Source organism: Ziziphus jujuba, chromosome 7, assembly GCF_031755915.1.
Source record: "Ziziphus jujuba cultivar Dongzao chromosome 7, ASM3175591v1".
Classification (NCBI taxonomy): Eukaryota; Viridiplantae; Streptophyta; class Magnoliopsida; order Rosales; family Rhamnaceae; genus Ziziphus; species Ziziphus jujuba.
The window spans coordinates 19,022,276-19,040,762 of NC_083385.1; the positions used below are offsets into that span (position 1 = coordinate 19,022,276).

At 33.5% G+C, this 18,487-nt stretch overlaps 1 pseudogene; it reads right to left on the reverse strand.

Annotated features, from left to right (window-relative positions):
- Nucleotides 1-3,912: 3,912 nt before the first annotated feature.
- Nucleotides 3,913-12,675, reverse strand: LOC107425410 (cytochrome P450 71AU50-like; annotated as a pseudogene).
- Nucleotides 12,676-18,487: the final 5,812 nt, after the last annotated feature.

The following is an 18,487-nucleotide window of genomic DNA, read 5'->3' on the forward strand; positions in this document are numbered from 1 at the left end:
CGAAATTGATCGTTTGTAGAGTACGAAGACAGCAACTTCAGGTGAAGTTAATGATCACAACGGCCACCGCTGAGCAAAGTAAGCTCACAAACTTGTCACTCCCTTCACAAGCTTCACTTTGGTATATAATTTGTCCATTATTGTTGGTTATTTAAGATTTTTCCTTTTTTGAACTGTGATTTTTCTTGGAAATAGAATGGAAGTTTCATTATAGGATACTGGCAACTCTATGTGATAGTATTCGATGCATATATTGTACGCTTTTGTTATTGGTTTTCTCCATGCTCAATTCATTTCTTTACCATGACTATATATATATATATATATGTTGTTAGTTCTAGATGTGATTGACCATGGTGACTATATATATATATATATATATGTTGTTAGTTCTAGATGTGATTGACCATGGTGAACTGAGAGATAGAAAAGAGCTAGCTAGCTTGTTATCTATTTTTTTGACCTAAATGAGTTGAGTTATTAATGATTGAAAGTCATAAGCATGCAATTTTCCTATCTCGGATGAACGCACAGGGTCCTTGATTCTTACTATAGTTTCTACGTGGAGATATAGCATAGATGACGTACTCTGGTTTGAAGTGGTCCACAGTTTCTGGGTAGTTGGAGGATATGTAATGGGACTTGTGAGTTGTGAGTTGCGAGTTGCAACTCCTATTTTCTATCTAAATCAATGAATGTTTTCTTACCAAGGTTTGTGGACCATCAATAGAGCCTCTGCAGTGCTCACCGTTTAACTAAGGTCTAGAAGTTTCTTGCTTTCAGCAGATATTTTTTCTAAGATTACACCATTGCATAAGTGATGCCAGTGGTAAACAAGACTGAGAGTTCTTAAATTTTAAATATATATGTATATATATATTATAAGTAATTTTGAGATTTTTTAATTAACTAATACTAATAGAGAGGATATGAAGATTATGATGTTATAGTAGGATAGCAACTTGTCAAGAGAATTAACTAATACTAATAGAGAGGATATGAAGGTTATGATGTTATAGTAATGGTTCATGAGCAAAACTCTATTATATGTGTAGCTGCAGTTAATATGAGCGAATATCAAATCTCAAGTTTATCTTTTCATTAATTTATTTGCTTGGTGTATTGAGAAGTTTTATTTAGGAGTCTGACATTACATTGTGTCACTTTGATTTGGTATGATGTCGCAGTAGCATGCCATTTTAGGTAAAATTCAACTTTTCATTTTGGTTCTACTGGTATTAATTTTGAGTGGTTACCTCTATCAGCTTTGCCCCTGTAAACATGCATGAGTTTAGCAGATTTTTGTCCACTCCGTTGGTCCTTGGCTTGCATTTCAGGTCATTGTAACACCTACCTTGAACAGAGTCAGTGTCAAATCTTTTTAACTCTAATGCAAATACCTTTAGGTTTTGGTAAATTCTTTTCCCTGAACAATTTTTGTCACAATTCATGCTCTGAGTATGTTTAGCTTAATGATTATGAGGAACATGGAGAAAAAACATCATTAATGAAGAAAGTCAATTATATATGCTCTATATGATTCATTCATTTTTTTTTCTTATTGTTTAGGATCTTTGGAGATGATCGCTACTTTGAAAGATGGAGATGGACATTAGTTAGATGGTATAGGCAACAATCATGGTTTTTTCGTTTTCTTTTTTTTTTTTACCCCTAGAAATAGAAAATGTTTTTCTTTATTTTTTCCCTTCTAGTGTAAGCTTATTGTATTTGGTACACCTTGCATGGTATATATATATATATATATGTTCAAGTGCGTATGTCGTTATATTAGTTGTAACTTTCACACTTTGTCTGTATAGCTAAGTATGATTATTCCTTTAGAAATGGTAAAGAACCAACGGATTGAGATCAAATTGACCAACATTGAAGAAGAGGTGGGCATGCTTGGCAGGTAAAGGATTGCCAACATATAGGAACTTAGGAAGTCTTGAGCTTGTTCTTTTCTTTTTGTTAATTAAATTAGATTTCTACTAAATGATTCATCTTTTTATTATATAGAATCCTTAGAGAATATATTGATGAACTGCATTGGAAGATGGAGATTGTAAAGATTTAGTGGGTATAGGCAACCACATTGTAATATATATATTTTTTCTTTCCCTAGAATTACAAAATGTTTTTGTTTATATTTTCCTGTTAATGTAATCTTATTGTATTTGGTGCATATTATATTAGTATTAGTTGGTATTTAATGAATTTTGTAGTACAAGATAAATGTTTAATAAAGTATAATTCTTTTATGCTAATTGCATTTCAGAAATGTAATTTTATTTTTATAAATAATAATTAATGATATTATAATTAAATGTGTCATTGATGGTTTAAGTGGCAAATCAATGACAAATCAGATGTGTCATTGACGTTTTAAGTGACATATTAAATGTGTCATTGATGGTTTAAATGATAAATAATATTTTGTCACCTAACTGTATGCATTGTCACTGATGCATAAATTTGACCTGGTTCTACATGAGTATTGGTGACAATATTTGTATAAACAATGACAAAAAAATATCTTTTATGTGACAAAAACTAATGTCACGGTAAAGCTCTAATCTATGACGAAACCCTTTTTTTTTTTTTGTCATTGTTACATGCTCTTTTGGTGATGAAGTAAAAATTTTATCACAAAACTGCTTTGTGATGGGTCTATCATGTCAAACACAAGATGACAGAGTTTTGTCACCTAAAGTCAATAAGGCGATAAAAATGGTCCGTACGTGACGAATATGCAATGTAGCGTTTGACCCTGATTTTTAGTAGTGTATTGGCCTTATAAATTTTTCTAAAAGATTGAAACTCTTTTAAAAAATGGTCAAACACTCTCATAAGCTACTTCGAAGCTGGCTTTTAGAAACAATTGAATGCTATTCTTACCAAAACAATAAAAAAAAAAAAAAAAAGTTACAAATCACGCCCTAAGCCCACTTATATGCCATAGTAAAGTACAATCTACAATTAAAGAGATTTTGAATTTAAGATTATCCAAAGCTGTAGTTTATTTTATTTTATTTTTAATATTTTTAAATAAAATAATATTATATTAGTAATAAACGAGGATAAAGACATATAAAAGAATAAAAAATTAAAATCTATGTATATATATATATATATATTTAGAGAGAAAGAGATTCTAGTTATAATGTAGAAGTATCTCTAGTAGTCCCCAAAAATTTATTTCCCATAATATCTCTATGTTATATTTTCTTATTTTTAACTTTTAAAAGATCAAACTTTCAATCACTTAAAATTTTTTTGAGGCAAGGATCTATTGAGCCCAAGCTGCCAGGTCAACCCAGCCATGTGAAAGTGAAGCTGCGAGGACTGCTCCATTGGAAAACTGGGTCGAGGATGGTTTGCCGGACTCCTTTCGAAGGAACCGGGATGCGGCAATGGGTTGTAACTCAGAAATGGTCTAGTTGGTTGGGAAGACTTGTCAACTATTGGATTTAAATTAATGGGGGTGGTTCGGCTAAGTGATTACTACTGGATGAGTAGTGAAAAAGACCAGAAAATTTCATGGCTTATGATGTTCCTTCAGCAGAGGCAGCATTGTTGCTCATATTTTTTTTTTTTTTTAATTTTTTCTTTTTCCAACGGATGGCTTGACGTTTGAGAGAAGAGGAAAAAGATTCTTACCCCCCCCCCCCCCCCCCCCCCCAAAAAAAAAAAAAAAAAAAAAGGAGGAAGAAGATAAATTTTAAAAACTAATTTTTAAAAAAATTGGAAAATTAATTGGGATATTTGAATAATTTAAATTCTTTTAGAACTGTATAAAGTGTTTTTTCATTGAAAAACTACTTCTCATATATATATATATATATGTACACAAAGAGAGAGAGAGAAATTAAATCTAATAACCAGTAGGACATTATTAGAATTTACATTTTATTTTATTTTTATAGATTTTTTATCCGAAAACAAAAACAAACACATTCCAGGAAAATGTCATAAACAAATTAATTTAATCATTCATGAAGCCGATAGGTAAGAATAGCCAATAAATGCTTAGCCCTTGAAACCGTCAAACCAAACTCCTCTGTCATGTCCAAATCCGACGGTGACATCCCGTTCGCAAGTTCCCAATCGAAACAATGCACCACCTGAGCCAAAACCAACCGAACAACAGTCAAACCCAGTTGTCCTACCCGACCCGAACGGAATAAGCTGAAAGTCACGTCCCCGCACATCAATATTGCTTCCGACAAACCTTTCTGGGAAGAAACTTTTCTGCATCCGTCCATGCATCAGGGTCTCTTCCGATTGCCCACGCATTTATGATAATGTGGGCCTTCTTGGGTATGTGGAAGCCATTGATGGTGCACTCTTCTGTGGATGCATGGGGGACCAAGTGTTGCAGGTGGATGTAGCCTTAAGGTTTCTTTGACCACCATGTTTAAGTAGTCCAATCTTTCTAGGTCTGTTTCTTCTATTGTCCTCTCCATACCCACTATGTTTTCTAGCTCTTTTTGGACTTTTTTCATTATGTTTGGGTTCTTGATGAGTTCTGAGATTGCCCAATCTATTGTTGTTAATGCCGTGTCTATGGAGGCTGCAAGCATGTCCTATAAAAAGGAAATGTTATGTGCAGGCGAACATCTATTTTAGATTAGTAGAAAAGAAATGGTCATGAAACATTTTTTTTTTTTTTTTGGGTGAATAAATGGTCATGAAACATTAGATGAAAAGAAAAAAGAAAAAGAAATAAATTAAAAAAAACAGATCATTAGAAGAAAAGTAAAAAGAAAAAAGAAAAAGAAATAGGATTATAAAAAGACACATATTAAACAAGAAAAATACCACTTGTCACTTTGAGTTTTCACCAGCAGTGGGACCTCTACTGTTCAGTCTGAAAATCAATTTCCAAACCGTGTAAAACATAATGAATATTGATATGTTTATCTATATTTTAAAAAAATAATTATATTTTTAATAAATATTATTTTAAATTTTTGTTGAGTCGTATTGTTGAACAAATCTACTAAAAGTAGACTTTCACCTGTATCTATTTTTTTTTTTTTAAAGAAAATATTAGTGATTCGCTGTGTCATTACTGATGGTTATAAGCATTTATTTCCTATATGTGTTTTTAGTTTTAGAAAGGAAAATTTGATTTTTTTTTTTTTAACGAAGCTAAAAATTATTTGAATAAGTGCAATTACTAATTGAAATGTAAGCATAATTTCACTACAGTAGTAGAGACAAATAGCCATGCTCATTAAACAAGTAAATCATTAAAAAAGTAAATGACACGAGTACTCGTTTTAGAGGAAACACAAAGAATGACGAAAAGATGAAATAAAACTTAAAGGGAAAATGTTGAGTAAACCTTGTTTATCAAGATGGAATATATGATTCTTGTATTCAAAAAAAAAAAAAAAAGAAAAAAAAAAAAAAAAAAAAGAAAAAGGAGAAGAATATATGATTTGGTATAAATGACCAATCAAATAATGCTAGTGTATTTGAAATTCATATGAAATAAGGGTAACGATTTTTTCCTATGAAAAACAAACAACAGCAAAAACTTTATTAATCAAAAAGTAAATTTCATACAAACTTACTCAGTTTTGCTATAATTATATTTTTAATTTTTAATTATAAAAATTAAATAAAAAATTGACAAATGAGTTTTGAGTGATGATTTTAATTATAAAAATTAATTAAAAAAAACTAACAGAAGAGTTTTAAATATGATTCTTCATAAGCATAAATTTAACCATAATTAAGATAAAACTAAAAAGTTTAAATGAAAATTAAATAAAAATAAATAAATAAAACTTTAGGCATTTTGCTCTTTCTATGTTTCTACCGAAATAATGGTTAATCTCATCATTTTCCTATATGATTTTCACATGCAATATTATTTTTGTTCATATTTTTAAAAGATTAAGTTAGGATAATTATGCCTAATTCTGCAAATTAATTACATCCATACATAATTCCAAAAAAAAAAAAAAAGAAGAAGAAAGATTAACGATGTATTAATCAATCAACTCAAGAAAGAAAAATGAAAAATAAAGATTAGTATATACTTGAAATATTTTACTGGACGATGTCATGTCCGGAATGCTGTATTGCTTAAAGGCTTTCTGCTTCAAGGTATTCCATTAATGAATCAAAGGGCTATTGGGCAATATATATAGTATGTCCGAGGTCGCCGAGTAGAATATTCCTATTATACACATATAAATACATATATCCATCCAAACAAGAGAAGCGATTAGTGGTTATCGAAAATTACCAAAATGATTGCTTTGATGTTCGACCTTTCAATACGATATTCAGATTCTTCGGATCCCAAAAAACCCGACATGACATCAACAAAGTCCTTGTTTTTATCTTCATCCTTACACTTAACATGCTCATCGATGATCTTCTCAAAGAAATCATCAAACACCTTGCCTACTTTCTTCATCTTCTTCGTCAATCCTTGAAGATCTAATGGCGCAATCTGAGGAATATAATCTCCCAAGTTCGGAGCTGCCCCCAACTGCATAGTCTCTTGGATCTTTTAGAGAATCATGGCAATTGTTAGCCATAAACCATGCAAACCCAAGACCAAGCCTAATGCCTTGGCCGAGAAGCAACTACCTTATTTTGCTTTGTATTTTGGTTTTGTAGTTAAGTAAGTCCTTTTGTGATGTTTTCTAAGCTTGTTAAGTTGGTGCACAAAGACACCAAAATGTCTTATTTAATATGTATTAGCTTAAATTAGAGTATTAAGAAGCTTAGGTAAATAAAGCACCATGATGATATGGAAAGCACTTTGGTGACCAAGATGGTGACATGGAAGCTACTTGGTGACATGGAACCAAACCATTCGGCCTCTCTCTCATCCAATGCATGGAAGGACATGTGTCATCATGCATGAGGACTTACTTCACCATGAAGCAACTAATGAGGCAGCAACACTTGTCAACCAACCATGATGCATGTGGCAAAGTTACTTTACACATGTGTTTTGCTTCACCATGAAGGACTTGTTTTGTATTGGTGTTTAGAACCAGCAATGGTGTGCTTTCACACCTATTTTGTATACTATAAGTATGTATTACATCTAAATGAATATTGAGTTGAATTTTTGGAGAAAATACCTTAGTTTTCATTTTGAAACCAAGAGAAACACAAACTGGCCAAAACTGGAAAATTTTCCAACAGCTTAACCAAAGCAAAGCCGAGAACACCTAAACTCCAAATCAATTTTCCAAACATATAACCTTGTTCTCTTTAGCTTAACCTTGCCCTAATCTTTTCAAACTAGTATCAGAGCCTGGTTCCATAAATCCTTGTTTAAAACCGATTGACAAATACACAAAATACAAACCATTTTCAAATGGCATCCTCACACTTTTCACCATCTTCACCTCCTATCTTTGATGGCCAAAACTATCTTGTTTAGGCAATCAAAATGAGAGCCTATCTTCAAAATTATGACCTTTGGGAGTTTTTTGAAGTTGATATGAAGTAGAACCATTGAGAGAAGGTGCTACAGTGAATCAAATCAAACTTCATAGTGAAGAAAATGCAAGACCATTCAAAACTCTCACAGCAATACAAGCTGCTATGACGGATGATATCTTTACTAGAATCATGACCTGTACAACCCCTAGACAAGCTTGGGAAAAGCTTCAAAAGGAGTTCCAAGGAAGTACAAGATCAAGAAAAATGTAGCTACTAAATCTTAGAAGAGAATATGAAAATTTGAAGATACTGGAACTTGAAACCGTGAAGGAATTTTCAAATAAACTTGTGAAGATTGCCAACCAAATCCAGTTGCTTGTTGAATCCTTTCTAGATCAAAGGATTATTGAAAAGATCCTTATATGTCTTCCAGAGAAATATGAAGCTAAGATCTCAACCTTGGAGGAAACAAGAGATCTTACACAACTCACAGTTGCTGAATTGATCAATGCCTTGAAAGCCACGGAACAAAGGAGAAGTCTTCGGCTACAAGGTGAATCAAGTTCAAGTAAAGCAACCCTTGCTACAAATAACAAAGGCAAAACAATCTAGCAACCAAGGCCTTTCCAAATGAAAAATAGAGGCAAGGAGACCTTTAACCAAAGAGGGAACAAGATGGCCTATGGTCCTTGCATAATATGCAAGAAGCAAGGACCCATGGCCAAGATATGCTGGTGGAGGCCGAATGCTCAATGCAAGATTTGCAAGCAATTCAGTCACATGGAGAAAGTTTGCAGGCAAAGGAACCAAAAGCAAGAAGCAAGACAAGCTCATGAACCCGAAGAAGTAAATGGAGAGCATGAGCATACCTTTACAGCAACTTACAATCTTGCAACCACAACCAAAGACAAATGGATTTTGGACAGTGGGTGCACAAACCATATGTGCAATAACCGTGACTTGTTTGTCAAGTTCAACTCAAGAATTGCAACAAAAATCAGGGTAGCAAATGGACAAATCATGGAGGCACAAGGCAAAGGAGATTTGGTCATTAAAACACTAAAAGGTACAATTCAAATTACCAATGTTTTATATGTACCAAATCTATCCAAAAATTTACTTAGTGTGCCACAACTTATGAAGAAAGGATATATTTTGAAATTCTTATATACAAGTTGTGAAATATCTAAAGATGACAAAATTGTATTAGTTGTCCATATGAAAGAGAATAGCCTTGTAATTGATTTTGATCAAAAAAATCAAATGGCCATGAATACCAAAGTCTAAGACGATTCATGACTATGGCATAGAAGACTCGGCCATTACAATTATGCCACCATAAAGCAAATGCATACTCAATAAATTGTTGACAATCTACCACAAATCCATGAAGATGAAGCTGTTTGCCAAACATATCAACTTGGCAAAATCAAAAAACAACCATTTCCCCTGACCACACTCGACAAAGCAAAGGAAAAATTACAAATGGTGCATTCGGATTTGTGTGGACTAATGAATGAAGCAACTCATGCAGGGAGGAGGTATTTTATCATCTTTATTGATGATTATTCAAGAAAGTGCTGGATATACTTACTCAAACAAAAATTAGAAGCTGCACCCACATTTGAAGAGTTCAAAACACTTGTAGAAAACCAAGCACAAACAACCATCAAGGTGATTCAAACCGACAATGGTGGAGAGTACATTTCCAAATCTTTCCAACACATTTGCAAGACAAATGGCATCATACACCAATTCAAAACTCTATACACACCATAAAAAAATGGATTGAGTGAAAGAAAGAATAGAACCATCATGGAGATGTCAAGATGCTTGCTATTCGAGAAGTGCTTGCCAAAAAAATTTTGGGTCAAAGCTGCCAATACAAATGTATACCTCTTAAAGCGACTTCCAAGTAAGGCAATTGAGTCTAAACTCCAAATGAAATGTGGTATGGTTTTAAACCTTCAATTGCTCACTTAAAAATCTTTAGAAGTATTTGTTATATGCATGTCCATGACTCCAAAAGAACTAAGCTTGATAAGAAAGCAAGTATTGGTATATTTGTAGGCTATATCTCGGTTTCAAAAGGCTATAAAATCTTTGATATATCTAATATGCAGGTTGTTATCTCTAGAGATGTTATTGTAGATGAAAACTCATATTGGAGTTGGAAGGAGCATAAAGTGGAAGAAAACACTTATATTTAATCAAGAACTCCTTCCACCGATCAAAGTGATTTTGATGTGGCTGATGATGATGACCCGGCCAATGAAGAATATGTTGGAAAGAGAGGCATAAAATCAATTGTAGAACTTTATGCAAGTGTAAGGATGGCAACACCTGACCCTACAACATATAGTGAGGCTTCACAACACAAAGAATGGCAAGCTGCAATGGAGGAGGAGCTTCACATGATAAAAAAAAAACAAAACTTGAAGTTTGGTGCAGAGACCAAAGAAAGGACATATAATAGGTGTTAAATGGGTTTTTAGAACAAAACTAAATCCTAATGGAACTTTGAACAAATACAAAGCAAGGCTAATTGTTAAAGGCTATGTGCAACAATATGGTGTAGACTACATGGAGACTTTTGCACCGGTGGCAAGACATGAAACCATTCGGCTTTTAATTGCCTATGCAGCCAATAATGCTTGGAAAATATATCATTTGGATGTGAAATCAGCTTTTCTAAATGGTATATTAGAAAAAGAGGTACATGTTAAGCAACATGAAGGCTTTGTTATAGAAGGAGAGGATGAGAAAGTGTACAGGCTTCATAAAGCTTTGTACGGCCTCAAACAAGCTCTAGAGCTTGGTATTTAAGAAGTGATGACTACCTCACTCATGAAGATTTTTCAAGAAGTGATAATGAGCCTACACTCTATATCAAAGCCAACTCACATGAAGATGTAATGGTAATCTCTCTTTATGTCGATGATTTGCTAATAACATGTTGCAATACCGAAGGCATTCAAAGATTCAAAGATAAAGTGATGGAAACCTTCGAGATGTCCAACCTTGGCTTAATGAATTATTTTCTAGGTTTGGAAATCAAGCAAACAAGTAAAGGTATAATTCTATTTCAAGAAAAATATGCTTTAAATTTTCTTGATAAGTTTCTACTAGAAAATGCCAAGATTGTTGAAACACCAATGATTCAAAATGCCAAGTTTGAACTTGATAATGGAAGTGAGAAAGTGAATGCTTCGGTTTATAGAAGCTTAATTGGAAGCTTGCTTTATTTGTGTGCTTCAAGACCTGATATTATATATGCTGTAAGTGTGCTATCAAGGTTTATGAGTGCACCATCTCAAAACCATTACCAAGCTGCAAAAAGAGTCCTAAGGTATGTAAAAGGCACGGCCAACTTCGGAATCCTATACAAGCATGGCAACATGTGTGAATTAGTTGGCTATTATGATAGTGATTGGGCAGGTAACTTGGAAGACATGAAGAGCACCACTGCATACTTGTTTATGTTTGATTTAGGTCCATTTTCATGGAGTTCACACAAGCAAGGAACCACGGCACAATCAACAGTAGAAGCTGAATACATCTCGGCGGCAGCAGCATCAAATCAAGCAATTTGGCTAAGGAAATTGCTAAATGATTTAGGTTGTAAGCAAACAAATGCAACCACCATTTATTGTGACAATACTTTAGCCATAGTCATCACTAAAAATCCAGTAGAACACAGAAGAACCAAGCATATCCCTATGAAGTACCATAGCATCCGTGAGGCTGAAAGAAACAAAGAAATCAGTTTGATGCATTGTTCAACACAAAACTAGTTGGCCGAAATTCTCACAAAACCATTGCCAAAAGAAAGACTTCAAGTGCTTAGGAGTCTTCTACACATCATGCCTAACATTGCTAAGGAGAAGTGTTAGAGAATCATGGTAATTGTTAGCCATAAACCATGCAAACCCGAGACCAAGCCTAAGGCCTTGGCCGAGAAGCAACTACCTTAGTTTGTTTTGTATTTCGATTTTGTAGTTAAGTAAGTACTTTTGTGATGTTTTCTAAGCTTGTTAAGTTGGTGCACAAAGACACCAAAATGTCTTATTTAATATGTATTAGATTAAATTAGAGTATTAAGAAGCTTAGATAAATGAAGCACCATGATGACATGGAAAGCACCTTGGTGACCAAGATGGTGACACGGAAGCTACTTGGTGACATGGAGCCAAACCATTCGACCTCTCTCTCATCCAATGCATGGAAGGACATGTTTCATCATGCATGAGGACTACTTCACCATGAAGCAACTAATGAGGCAGAAACACTTGTCAACCAACCATGATGCATGTGGCAAATTTACTTTACACATGTGTTTTGCTTCCCCATGAAGGACTTGTTTTGTATTGGTGTTTAGAATCAACAATGATGTGCTTTCACACCTGTTTTGTATGCTATAAGTATGTATTACATCTAAATGAATATTGAGTTGAATTTTTGGAGAAAACACCTTAGTTTCCATTTTGAAACCAAGAGAAACATAAACCGGCCAAAACTGAAAAATTTTCCAGTAGCTTAACCAACTCAAAGTCGAGAACACCTAAACTCCAAATCAATTTTCTAAACATATAACCTTGTTCTCTTTAGCTTAACCTTGCCTTAATCCTTTCAAGACCACAGCCTTGAAGCCCTTCTTATTGAATTTATTGTCTGCAAACTTCTTCCCAAAAACCATCCTGCAAGTCATATTGGCATTCAGGGATGAAACTTTGGAGCTCAGATCAACGGCGACTTTGTTGCTAGCCGACTCTCGAAGGAAGTCGATAAACAGGCCAATCTCTTCCTTCCTCATGGATCGAAACAAGTTGATCTTCATGTTGCTGAGCAGTTCAAGAGTGCACATTTTTCAAACGTCGCACCAGTACGAGCCATATTTGGTGAAGACCAAGCCTTGCTGGTCGTTGTTGATATGCTTCGAAGCTTCATGAGGAGGTCTGGATGCAAAAACCAGGTCATGAGTCTTGAGAAAGAGCTCAGTAGCTTGAGGTGAACAAACGACAATGGTGGGTTTGAGACCAAGGGGAAATGCATGATTGGGCCGTGTTGTTTAGCGAGTTAGTGAAGATCTCCGTGAGGAAACTCTCCTAACAAATGGAGGCTTCCGAAAATGGGAAAGCCTCTTGGACCAGGTGATTATCTCTTATTGTTGCTGTTCTGGGTTCTTTTCCATGGTTGGGATTGGAAGAGATAAACAAGGACGAGCAGTGCAAGAATGGTCCAAATCCAAGCCATGGGATTTTGGTCTTCAAAGCTTAGAAGGAATTTCAGAAATTTTTGCTCTCAATCAATGGCATAATTGGAGATATATATAAAAAACAATGGTGATTAAAGATGAGGAATATTTAGTTAATATGTTTATCTTGTAAACTTCTTAATATGAAAGTTTAATAATTGAAATTTTAAAAGAATATTAAAAGTATTTTAATATATTTAATAGATACGAAACTATATAAAAATGTTTTAAAATTGCAATTAGAAATTATCTATAATCATTCAAATTTGTTACATCACCCAATACGTGGAAAATATCCCTTGCCTAACAAATTTCTCTTTCTCTTGTCAAGTATACCTTAAGTATTTGTGTCAGAACCCGTCTAAAATCTTTCACTGGAACCCTAGACAAGCCTTGATCCCAGGAAAACCTTATCGGATCCTACAATGGAAAATCTGCCAAAACCTCCCCTACGTGTTGGACTCACCATGAATACCCTATACTGAAAACACACTTCTATATATACCACCTTATTCCTCCCACTTTACTACAATTTATTTCCACAATAGTCAGCACTTCCATAAATTAAACAGGAAACTAATGCAGTATTTAATAAAATAGATCCAATATAGTATACAAAGCATTATAAGGTACAATTAAGTATGGAAGTTATACAACATAGGATGGAAAGAAATATTACAAACAGAAATAAATGAAAAGAAAAGAACCCTTTGAAACAAGATAACAACAAAGGTCAACCTCGCTCCGGATGAACGTCTACCAATCCTTGTACCTAGGGGAACAGATTTAAAAATATGAGATGTTAATCATCTCAATGAGTGACCCTATTTAATATGTGATTATAATAGTAATAATAATCATAGTACACTTGATTAAATAAATAAATAAATAAATAAATAATAATTAATTGAAAATAATATTTTCCCTTAAAACCCTCCCCATTCACTCTGTTGGAAAGGTTTTCCTTTTAAAACATTTTCACAAAATCCAATATTTTATGCCCCAAAAATCGAGAAATAATAAATTGATAATAAATCCAAATACGAATAAAATACAATAAAATAATTTAAAATAATTGCATTAAATAAATATAACATAAAAGTGAAATTTAATATATAATTCGTAAAATTTGATTTAATAATTCAATATAAACAGTGTCAAAAGCATAATTTAAATAATTACAAATAATCATGTAAAATAAATGGTAAAAATATTATAAAATTCATTTTGAAATATTCAACCAATCTATATAATAAAAATATGGCAAGATGCATTTTAAAAACATTGATTTAAAATAATTGATATAAAATATGAATAAACACATTTTAGAAAATACTAATTGGAAATAGGTGATAAAACAAATTAAATACGTTTAATTTAAATACGATTTTAAAACTTTACGATTTGGAATTTATATCTGAAAAAAAATATACTTAACACATCACACTATATACCAGTGATGCCCTATGATACCCAGCATCCCGAGCACCGTCCGACAAGAGTTTAAAGAGAGAAACTTGATTACGGTCGCTTCGGCATCTCGACAGCGCCGCTGCTTAAACCGTCATCCCGACCATTGAGGGGGCCGGCTATGGCCAATATCAAACTTGTTTGCCCTCAGACCGATAGCAACTTACGGGAGACCTTACAACCTGCATACTAATCCACATATACAGTACAGAACACCAGTACTGTATGAGTGCGTATAAAATCAATTACTAAATTTATTAAAATACCAAATTTTTTCAAAATTCACCATGGGAATTATAACATTTTTTAAACCCACATTCTCTTAAATCCTCATCATAAATCCATCAATATAAATTCCATCAATTTCAAATCCATTAATGAAATTAACAATAATTTAAAATAAATATTCCTTCAATTCTTCAAAATTCAAAATGTAATTAAATCACAATTTCTTTTAATTCCCAAATATATTTTTGGCGCCCAAACATCTATTAAAAATATCATAAATTGGAAATATAATTTAGATAGAAATTCTCTTAATATCAATTACATAAAAAATATTTTTCAAATATTTAATTGTGCAATATTTCAAAAATAAAATCTAATAATCATTAATAAAATTCCAAATCCATAAATTTCTTAAAATCAAAATATTTCTTAATAAACAAATATTTTAATTTCAATCAATTTAGCATCAAAATTCCCAAATATAATTTTACTAAATATTTAACACATAAAATATTACATCCAAACATTTAATTATGACAAAATAAATGTAATTTAACACCTAAAAATAATATTAAAGGTGGGTCACTCACCTTGAGCACGCAATTCAACTAAGATCCTCCATAGGATTGATTCTATAATTCAAATGTCTTCCTAGAACATTGACAATACACAAACCGATTAAATTAATATTTTAATCAGGTAAATTATACATGGTTATCCGGAGGATTTAACCCAAACGTTAACCAAAATTCACAAATAATATATTAAAACAAAGCTTACAACATTAGGATTAAGGATCGATCCTTACCTTCTAGATCGGACCCGAGGTGGTCGGAGTCTCACCGGGAAGGTTTCGGTATTTAGGTCCTCAGATCTCACAAACCACCGTGAATTAGAGGAAACTGACCTCGAATTTGGGTCAGGGGGTTTGGATTAGTGGGAAAAGGTGGACGATATGATCGGGAACTCGCTGGAATCAAGTTTTCCGAATAGCCACCGTGGTCACCGGAAATTATCACTTCCGGTGGCGCGTTCGGTGGCCAATGGCCGTGCATTTTGAAGGAAAGGTAGATCGAGGGATGAGTGAATGGATGGAACCAACGGTGAGGCAAACAGATGCCGGAATAGGGAGAAATCTACATGGGAAGGTTTTGTCGCCGCCACCGGAAAATGCTTCGATTCGGACGCGTCGGCGGTCGACTGGTGGTGGAATTTGGTGGGCTGGCCGGAAATGAGGAGGCCGAGGTGGTGAGTGGCACATGTACGACAATGGTGGTCGGAATGGAAGAAACGGCTGTGGCCGGTTCGTGACTTTCTCTCATCTCTTTCTCCTTTCTCTTTCTTTCTCCTCCACCTCACTCCTCACATGCCCCACACAACCATTTGCCCAATCAAAATGCCTCCCGTGGGTGTCACTATGCACTCATGGGTTGGCCAGATTTTGACACATGGCACACATACTGTTCACTCAATTAAAAAATATATTAAAATATTATGGTCTTCGAAAAATTTTGTAGGTCCATAATTTTTCAACGAAATGTCCAAATTAGGCGTGCTGCTAGTCTATGAACTCATATCGATGAGTATTTCACAACCATGCATGAGTCAAAGCTCAATTTTACAAAAATAAAAAGTCAACTCCAGCACCCTCGGACAATTCGGACCTCAATTTGTTTTGCCCATAACTTTCAAACCGTAGCTCCATTTTCATCGTGCTACTAGTCTAAGGACTCAAGTCAATGCCTACTTCGCAATGGTGCCTCGATCAACCTAGAATTTTATCTGAATAAAAAAGTCAAGGTTGGACCCTCTTAGTTAATGGCGGTCAAACCCTGTCAACCTCGGTCAACGTGTAAAAATTTCGATATAATTTGGGACGGGGTATTACAATTTGACTTTGGTTTTCTTATGTATATTGATATATGTATAGAATATATATTTTTTGCGAAAAATCTAATTGCTTAACTTGAAAAGTTTCACCCCAACCTTCTAGTTGATGTGACTAAGTGGGCAAGTTACGATCTTCGGATCACAGGTTCAAGAGGGAAGGTGGGCAAAAACAAACAACAATTTGAAAAGTTTCTCTTCTCCACAGTGGAGGTGGGTGAAAGAGGAGATGGAGTGGACTAGCACTTATCTGTTCATTTTTTAAAGTACAATGTACCTAAGAAGATAAGACAACGAATTTCTCTATTTTGGATTTTGCTAGCCAAGTCGCATCACAACTATTGAATTTTTGGACTTAACAGGTGGGCATTCCTAAACCTGCCAAAATCTTACATGACACAAACCCATACGATAATTTACGGGTTTAGGCTGCGATATCGTGTTAGATCCGTATCAGTATCACCCAATAATACCCAATAAATTAAAGAGATTTAACGAGTAAAACATGATAAACCTATCAAACCCATTAAAGAGGGGTATTTTGATAATTACATAAGTTTTATAATATTAAAATTATTTAATTTATTTTTAAACATGTATTAATTTGTTCTTTTTTAGTTTAATTTTTAAAAAATCTAAAAATAAACAAGAAGTTTTCTTTTTAAAAAAAAATTATTATTTTATTATTTTAAAGCTAAGTGAAATTTAAATTTTAAAATTTGTATTTATAGTTAATAGGTTAACGGGTTGGGTGATAGGTTATACAATAATTTATTGAATGGGTTCAAGTTTATCTATTTTCACACGAAAGTTTAACGGATCGTGTTTGGGTTAACTTAATTCCACACGAACACGACACAACATAACACGAACATGATTTAACACGACACGTTGCCAGGCCTAGGCATTTCCCCCACTGTGGGAATTATATTTTTATCATTTCCAATTAAAATATTTTGAAGGTAAGATGTTGGAAACTATGCATTATATAAGTGGCAAAATATCTATCACATGAAAATAGAAAATAAACACAAATATCTGTTTAAATAAAATAGTAAAAAATAATAAACAAATTAAAAAATACAGCCTGTTAAAAATAATAAAATTCTCATCATATACCTTTAGATGTTGAAGGAGTTCAGACACTTTTGATGGGGCAAAAGATGTGTTTACAAAAGTGTTGCATTTGTCATTATACCAACTGCAGATATTGTAGACAAAACCAAAGTAGTTGATTGATTTGGTAAGAAAATGAGTGGCAAAAAATTTAAGTATTTAGGTCATGGTGATGGATCTGGTTAAGGAAAAGGTTGTGGTGATGGTAGAGGAATGGTCCATGGGGATTCTAGGCCAATTTACTATCAATTATGCATAATAGTTTGTCATGTAGCAAGAGATTGTTACAATTGTTACCACAGATTTGATCAATCCGATACTGGATCACCAACAAGGATAGGTAATGCTTCTGCTTATTATTCATCACTGATATTGTTGCAAGTCTAGATTGGCTTCTAGACAATAGAGCCACCAACCACATAATAGGAGATCAAAATAACATCTAGAACAAGTCAGAATACAATGGAATTGACAAATTGATTGTGGGTAATGGCTAAGATCTATCCATTACAAACACTGATAATTCTTATTCTCATTTACCCATTGGAAAAATTTTGTTGAAAGATATGTTGCATGTTCTTGGCATCAAAAGGAGTCTTTTGAGCATTGCCAGAATTACTGCTGATAATAATGCTATTGTTGAATTTAATAATTATTTTGTTTATGTTAAGGAAAAGGCTACGAGGAGGCTTTTACTCCAAGGTAACCTTGCACACGGTTTATATAAATTTCACTTGCTTAAAATTCAGGACAAGGAGAACTCCTTCCATGCCTAGACCATTAGGAATCATAAGTCAAATTTTTTATTTAGTTTAGAATTGTCTTCAAATAAAATATGGCATCTTAGACTAGGCCATCCATCCTTTTCTATTTTAAGTACTATTGCAAAAGGTTGTAACAAAGTCCTCATTTTAAATTTTTCTGATAATATTCATGAACCATGTTAGCTTGGAAAAAGCCATAGACTTTTTGCTTTTGCTTCAAATTCCCAAAGTTATCTTCTGCTTGAACTTCTTTATTATGATTTTTGGGGCCCAGCTTCAGTTTTGTCAAATGAGGGGTTTTAGATAGATATTATATTTCCTTTGAAGATGACTTTTAGTAAATGAG